The 7942-nt window shown below is 47.8% G+C and overlaps 1 pseudogene; it reads left to right on the forward strand.

The window, feature by feature from the left end:
- The window catches only part of LOC119273758, a 26590-nt pseudogene extending 22353 nt beyond the window's left edge, over positions 1-4237 (forward strand).
- The last annotated feature ends 3705 nt before the right edge of the window (positions 4238-7942 follow it).

A 7942-nucleotide genomic window follows, 5' to 3' on the forward strand; every position in this document is an offset into this window, starting at 1 on the left:
GATGACCCGTACGGTTACAGAAGCCGGAAGAGAAAGATGGATCGGGAAGCAGATGTTGTGGCGCGGTTGGCATCGGAAATGGATGTGATGAAGAAAACCGTGAGTGTACTAGTAGCCGAAAGAGATGCAGCTCGGGCGCATCATGAAGATCATCCAGCGGATCTCAGAAGCCAGCAGCGGAGAAGCAGTGTGGCTTCCACGGAGGCCCCACCGGCTGGTGCAGATGCACCGACGATCGAAATTACTGCACCGGAGCCTCTGGTGGTCGAAATTACTGCACCGGAGCCTCTGGTGGTCGAAATTACTGCACCGGAGCCTCCTCGCTACCCCGTGGACGATATAAAGGAGATGAAAGAATGTCATCTGTATTATCCTATCGGGAACATGTCCATGAAGGTAGCCATCGGCAGTGCTTTACCATGTTTACCTGGAGCACTCCACCACAACTACCCCATTCAAGATGGCTATGCTCGTGTCACGGTGGAGGACATAGTCCAAGGGTTTGAGGACCTGGAGATTGACATTGCTACACCTGAAGGGGAGAAAAGACTTGGAGATGTCAAGCGCCATTTCATTCTATGGCAAAAGAAGTTTATCAAGTTTCCAGGCGAGGTGCCAAGGACAACAAGTCCACCCCCCTACGGTGGTGGCGGTTCACCTACACCTCCGTCACGTCAGTCGACGCCCCCCAGTCCACAACGTCCGGCGGGTGATCAGACGCCGCCCCCCAGTCCTCGTCCGGCGGGTGATCAGACGCCGCCCCCCAATCCACCTCCGGCAAAGAAGCAGAAGCAGTCCTGGATTATTAACCCGGACCCTTATGTACCTAAGACCACAAAGGTACCGGAGCCATCACTGAAGCCTCTCCCCACAAGGCCTTGGGAACGTAGTGCCGAGGAAACTGCCGCGGCCGCGGCTGCTGATCATGAGAAATGGAAGGCGGACTGCAAGAAGAAAAGAGAGCCCGAGCCCAAGCCAGTATTTTCTGATGAGCAAAAGAAGTGGGCTAAGTCATTTTTGAGCACACCGTCCCAAGCCGCGAAGAATCTGCCTGACGACTATGCACGTGAACTTCGTAGGCAGGCACTCATGTTGAAGGAGAAGAAAGAGCGGGTGGAGAACCAGGAGAACAAAGCCTTGGAGGAGGCCGAGAAAACGGAATTAGAAAGTAAAAAAAGCGGGAAACGAGTTGCCCAGCTCGGGGAACAAAGTAAACAATCGATTGCCCCGCTTATAGTGAAAGCCGCCGGTCCGGATGACCCCGATATCATAGCAGCTGCGGCAGCACATGGATTGACTGTAACGAGTGCCAGAGAACAAGCGGCCAACTTAGGTATTACTCTTCGTGAACTGTTAGGCCTTGATGAGGCGCCAGTGAAGGAGGTAGTAATTACATATGTGAAGAATGGGCCTCTCGTCGAGCCTGCGCAGGAAGAGGATCTACCTCCACAAATGAAAGGTCTGCTGAAATGGTACAAGGGTTACATAAAAAATAAAAACGCCAAAGAATATATTTATGCGGAAGTTAGATATGAGCATCACTTCAAATATTACTATGTACAAATTCATCTGAGTGAATTGTTCCAGCTTTTCAATCTGCGCGAGCTCGACAAATCTATCATCAGTTGCTACGTTCTGTAAGTGATTTATTTCTACCCCATCTCGTTCATATTGCCTGCACTATATATATGTCCTAACTATATTGTTGTGTCCGCTATTATACATGCAGAATGAAGATTAAGGAATGCAGAGTAAGGAACATCCATGATGTTGGGTTCATTGACCCACACATCATTAATGGATATGTGTTGGAGCATCACCCCGCCGACATGGAGGCAGACCTGTGGCAGTTTCTTACAAAGCAGGAACTCAAAAGTGATATTCTATTTCCTTACCATTTTGGGTGAGTGTTTCTGTCTTGAGCACATTCTCTTTTGTTTACTCCATGCATGGTATGTGGCCGGCTAATCGATGAGTTATGTATGACGTACTGTGCATGTATCGTGTCCGCAGGTTCCACTGGATTCTGCTAGTAGTTAAAGTTGACATCTCAGAATGTCTCGTCCACGACTCTCTGAATAAGGATCCAAAGCTTTGGGGCGACATGAGAAGAATGTTGCAGAAGTAATTATTTTTATTCATTTGCGCTCTATATCGATCGGCCTATTTCGTTCATTTCCTAATATCAAGTAACTAATAACTCTCTTGTTCATTTAATTTTCTTTGCCTCGTAGGGTTTGGAGACGGTTCGTAGATACAAAGGTCGGTGAATTCAAAAAAGAGCTAGAATTCAAAAGGTCAAAGGCTAAGAATGGTGAGGATATTCAGCCAGCGGGGACCAATCTATGTGCATACTATGTCTGTGAGATGATCCGGAGATACACCTCTGAGCGGGTTCCGAGTGATACCAATGCTCAGAGAAATAACCTCCGGATGATGCTTAGTCCAGAAGCTCGCTTCCGACCACTTCAAGCGGAACTAGCTGGATGGTTCAGGAGGGAAGTCCTCCATCCTAAAGGAGAACACCATTACGAGGACGTAGAACTTTATATGCATTAAATTATGTATGGAAACTTGTTCAAAATTGTATATGGTCATCCGATGATATTGAATATATATTGTATATTCCTCTTGAAATTTTTTTGGTTCTAATTTCAAATTTGTTTGAAATTGTACATTCCATGTATGTAGTACCGTAGAATATGTGAAACTCCTTCAAAATTAAAATAAAGAACAAAAGAAATAAAACAATACAAATTAAACAGAAAACAGGTTTAGGGGGGGGCTAAAACCTAAACCTGTGGCGGCCTTTAGTCGCGGTTGGCCAGAAGAACCGCGACTAAAGGTCCTCCGCCCCGACGGCCGCCTGGCGCCCACGTGGACGGGCCTTTAGTCGCGGTTCTTAAACAACCGCGACTAAAGGTGGGGGCCTTTAGTCGCGCCTATTTGGTCGCGGTTGCGCAACCGCGACTAATGGCAGTTGCGAACCGCGACCAAAGGCCCTTTTTCCACCAGTGGGTATATTCAGTAATGACTTCATAGTCAATAAGCTGTCAACCAACAAAAGGTACATGGGAAATCAAGACACAAAAAACGCTTCCTTTTTGCGATGGATTTGCTTACCCGGAATAAGTATATGTAGCAAATGAACATGCATGCATGTGCCTTATTTTCGGCCTCGCCCGCTAGCTAGACTGGCCACCTACGTCCTAGGAGCTGCAACATGGTGCCCAAGCCACCTCAGAGTAATGAATTTGCTAGTCTGCCAATCTGAGTGAGTACAATGGAATCTAAACTCAGCGAGCAAGTTGCACGAATCGCTTCCAGGAACTAATGACATGCATGGGCCATGCCAACGACTTGCCAAAAACGTCAAGATAGCTAATTAAGCTCGTGAACAGCGTACCGGTGTCCAAAAAAGGATGGTACATGTAGATACAGTACAATAATTTTGATTGGGACCAGGCAATAATTACATCCTCGTCGTCAGTTCCTCACATTCGTGTACCCGTACGTTCTTTGCGTGGCCCAGCTGATCGACCGACTCTCTACCTGTATGCAATGCAGGTTGTACTTCCGATGCATGCATAGCCATGAGCGCGGCTGCAGGGCGAAGAAGCAGGTGCAGCAGCAGGATAGCAGCATCGGCAGTCCTCCATTGTACAAGGTCATTTACCTGAACGAGCACACATGCCACCAAGCGTTTCCCAACGTGAACATCACCAATGCAAATGTACCCGCGACGAGCACTACGACAAGGAACGGCGCCGACTTTGATCATGCACGCCGCCACCTCCACGTCGGCGGGAACGGCGAGTTAGAGGACAGAATCATGACCTCGACCTTCAGCACGGTCATCGGCGGAGCTGCCCCTGCTGCTCCGTCGTTGTCGCCCTTGCAGTCGCCGCCTCCCGTGGAAGCGAGCCCGAGCGATCCGGCGTCGTACGACACGGGTGGTGGACAGTCGCCGAGCCTGCTGGACTTGAGCATGTGCCTCGACGAGACGATGATGGACGAGATGTATTTCTCGTGCGGTTCGCCATTTCGTCCGGTCGAGGCACCCGCAGCTCCATGGTCGTTGTCGTCCTTGCCGCCGCCGCCGCCGCCGCCCATAGAAGCGAGCTCGATTGATCCGGCGGCGTACATGCCGTCCCGCGGTGGACACTCACTGAGCCTGGACGCGATGACGATGGCGGAGATTTTTCTCTGGAGCAGCCCGCTATTTTCTCCACGTTGACGCAGCTGCAGCGCAGCCAATCAGCCACGGCGCCCAACGGTGTCGCCGGCCGGTTCATGGACACAGCGTCAGCATGGCCAGAGTACAAGCGAGCAGTGAGTGGTACAAGCAAAACATACAGTAATTAGTGATTAGTCACATGGAAGGGACGTGCATCTCCGTGTGAAAGTTAGTCGTAATATGCAGTGAGTTCAGATACAGATCTTTGTTCAGACGCACGGCTTAAACGGCGACTCATAGTCTGTGACTAGCTCGTAAGTAGCTAGCTAGCTAGGGTGTCCTGCTTTACTTTAGTGATGAAAACTTTACTTTCGTGATGAAACTTGATGTTGATGAATTCAACTTGTGAGAATTGAGCTGTATGCATGTAGCTAGCATGCAGTTTGGGTCCACCGCCTGTGTCCACATCGTGGGATTTCGAGGAACATTCGCCATAGTTCGGTACTGTTTAATGTTGATACAGTTCGATACTGTTGATTATAAGTTTGGTTATAGTATATTCTAGTTGTGTGCGTCATTTTCAATTTTTTCGACAACGGAATATATTAATACCAAAATGATGTCAATTACACCCGGCCTCTTCAATAATATAATATTCAAAGCAAGTCTAGACATCACGGGTGCACACAACCAAAATATAAAAGAAGAAAAAGGAAAACAAAGGTCCCGTCGAAAGAAAGAGAGGCTTGCAGCAGCAAGAGCACCACCAATGGTGGCAACACCTAGACTCCGAAAAAGATTCTTAAAAAACGACACCTTCGAAAGAGAGATGCTACACTTACGTAACGATTGTTACGTATCTTACGTAGGATCCGACGTGGTAGTTTTCTATTGGGCCTTATTTGGGGACACGGGCCCACCCAGAAATTCAGGGGGCGGTTTAGTTAGGGTGAAGTGGATTACGTAAGGTTTCGTAAATCATCACATAGGTGTAGCATTATTACCTTTAGAAAGGTTATAGCGCACAAACACCATCGTCGTTCGGTCTAACCATCATAGTTAGATCCTGTGTTTTCATCCTGGAGAAGGTCAAATTTCCAAACAATGCATCCCACAAGGAAATGACTAGGAAGCCGCCATTGCGAGGTAAAAGACCTAAGGTTTTCACCTCGGAAACTGAGACCGCCAAGAACGAAGTCTGCCAGTGTCGCCGCCACATTCGTCGAGATTACTGCTACAAAACTCCAATCGTCTCACATGCAAACTTCTTCCGAAATCTCCCATTAAGTCTTCTTGTTACATCACCGCCATTACCAAGAAGTCTCACACAGTATAAGTGTGTAGAAACTCTGGCCTTCGACCCATCTTGAAATACCCACCTCCGTTAATCCTTGGCAGATGAGGTGGGTAATGCGATGTGGTGGCGCAGCTGCTTGTACCTCGTCACGTTGATCCGTGCGCAATGCCGAAGATCTCGGGTAATGGCCAGACAACGGTACTAGACAAGGAACATCAGGGGGCAGCCATGGATGGCATCACGCCCCTCGCCTCACTGTGTACGACCGGAGCTGGAGGGGAGCACGCCTCGCTAGATTGTGACCGAACGCCGTTGTACACGTCGTGATCGGTGCCACGATCTTGGCCATGTTGTCTCGGCAGATCAAATCGGATCAACAACGAATGTAGGGATATGAGAATGAGCAAGGGCGAGAGAAAAAAGGAAGGAAAAACTGAGGACGACCTCCTCGGGCGGCAGCAAGGGTAGGGAAGGAGGTGAGGGAGGGGCCACCAGCGGGTGGAGATTGGGTTCCCTCGTGTCGCCCGATTGAGGACGATGCGGGGTACGTGTTGGGGAATGTAGCAGAATTTTAAAACCTTTGTGAGATACGTTAGTATAACAAAGCAAATCGCTACTCTAAGTACTGTTGGAAACTCATTCATATTTTTTTGTTGCATTATATCTACTGTATTCCAACTTTGCTATAGCTTATACCCTCTAATACAAACCATAGATTCATCGAAATAAGCACATAACGCAAAGAAAATAGAATTTGCGAAAAACAAAATAGTCTTTAGTAATCTGAAAACTTCGAATACTTCTGTAACTCCAAAAATTCTAGAAAATTAGTACAACGTGGGAAATTTGTATAAAAATCTTGTGTACAAAAAATCAAGATTTTATCGCGCTCCTGTTAAAAACTAAATTTATTTTTCTGGACGCAAAAGTTTCTGTTTTCCAACAAGATCAAATCAACTCTCACCCAACATGATCCCAGAGGCTTTGCTTGGCACAAATACTAATTAAAACATGAAAAACATAATCATAACAGTAGCATAATTGTGCAAACACTCAAGAACAAAAAGCAAAAAAATAAAAAAATGTATTCATTGCGTTGCCTCCCAACAAGCGCCATCGTTTTATGTCCCTAGTCAGGCATAATGCAAAGATCTAAGTATTGTCATCTTTATTTCTAGATCCATAGGATGCCCTCATGATTGATTCATATGGTGGCTTAATTATTGTTCTAGTGAAGTGTTCCATATCCTTCCTTAGTGGTAATTGAAATTTAATATTACCTTCTTTCATATCAATCACGATTGTCGGTGTTCTGGGAACGGGGGTCCCCAGACTTGCCTGCCTGCAGCCCGCAGCATGGCTCCTCCAGCGGCCCTATACGGCCCATCTTCACTAACAAACATTCAAGACCCTCGCGAGGGGCCAAGCCTCGCGAGGCGGACGACGCAAGACCTCCTCAGGGGCGGCCTCACCGGGCTGGCTCGCGAGGGGCGGAGAAATCAAGGCAAGGTGAACCTCGCGAGGTTCCAATGATGCAAGCCTTGACTAGGGCTGGAAAAAAAGCTCGAAGCTTGTGAGCTAAACGAGTAGCTCGTGACTCGGCTCGAATCGACTTGAACTCAAAGAATAATGAGTCGAGCCAAGCTTTAGTTTAAGATCATTTATAGACCAGGTTAAACGAGCCAATCTCACGAGTACTCGTGTAACTCGTTAGGCTCGGCACAATAGATCAGCCACTCCCAATACAAAAAGATATTAGCCACTCAGCACGCTATGTCCCAGGCGCACAACACATGGCCTAGCCATTAAAGGCCTAGCCGCCTAGCAGACTCATGCGTTACAAGGAAATTACTATTGTTTTCTGATATATAATATTTGAGGGTTTTATGTTCATATATTTAACGAGCCTAACAAGCTAAATGAGCCAGCTCGCGAGTTATATGATTCGAGCCAATCTTGGATTTGAGCTCGTTATAATAATGAGTCAAGTCGAGCTAGCTCGTTAAAGAAACGAGCTCTAGCGAGTCGAGCTGAGCTGGCTCGACTCGACTCGAATTCCAGCCCTAGCCATGACGATCAAGACTAGGCGGGGCCAGGCGGGCGCCAGCGTGCACAGTGTCCTCGTTTCCTCTTTGCTGTTAAGGAGGCAAACGCAGGCGAGGAGTTCCAAGGCATCAGGAAAAGGTTTCCATATCGGTGCAACAAGACCAAGACTAGCAGGACGGCAGGACGGAGGTCACCGTGGAGCCCAAGACGGCGTCACCACCAGAGCCTTTGGTAGGCAAAGACTACTTTTGTCAAGATAGCTTGTACTAGTTGTCCCCCTTCAAATTGGCTGTTGTGGGATCCCTTCCCGCTCAATATTTGGTAAGAGGACCAGGGCTTCTATAAATAGGACTAGCCACCACCATAGCTAGGGGGCGGATCGATCGGATCTTGGATCGGAGCCATTCCATCCTTAGCCTCAC

Source organism: Triticum dicoccoides, chromosome 3A, assembly GCF_002162155.2.
Source record: "Triticum dicoccoides isolate Atlit2015 ecotype Zavitan chromosome 3A, WEW_v2.0, whole genome shotgun sequence".
Lineage (NCBI taxonomy): Eukaryota > Viridiplantae > Streptophyta > Magnoliopsida > Poales > Poaceae > Triticum > Triticum dicoccoides.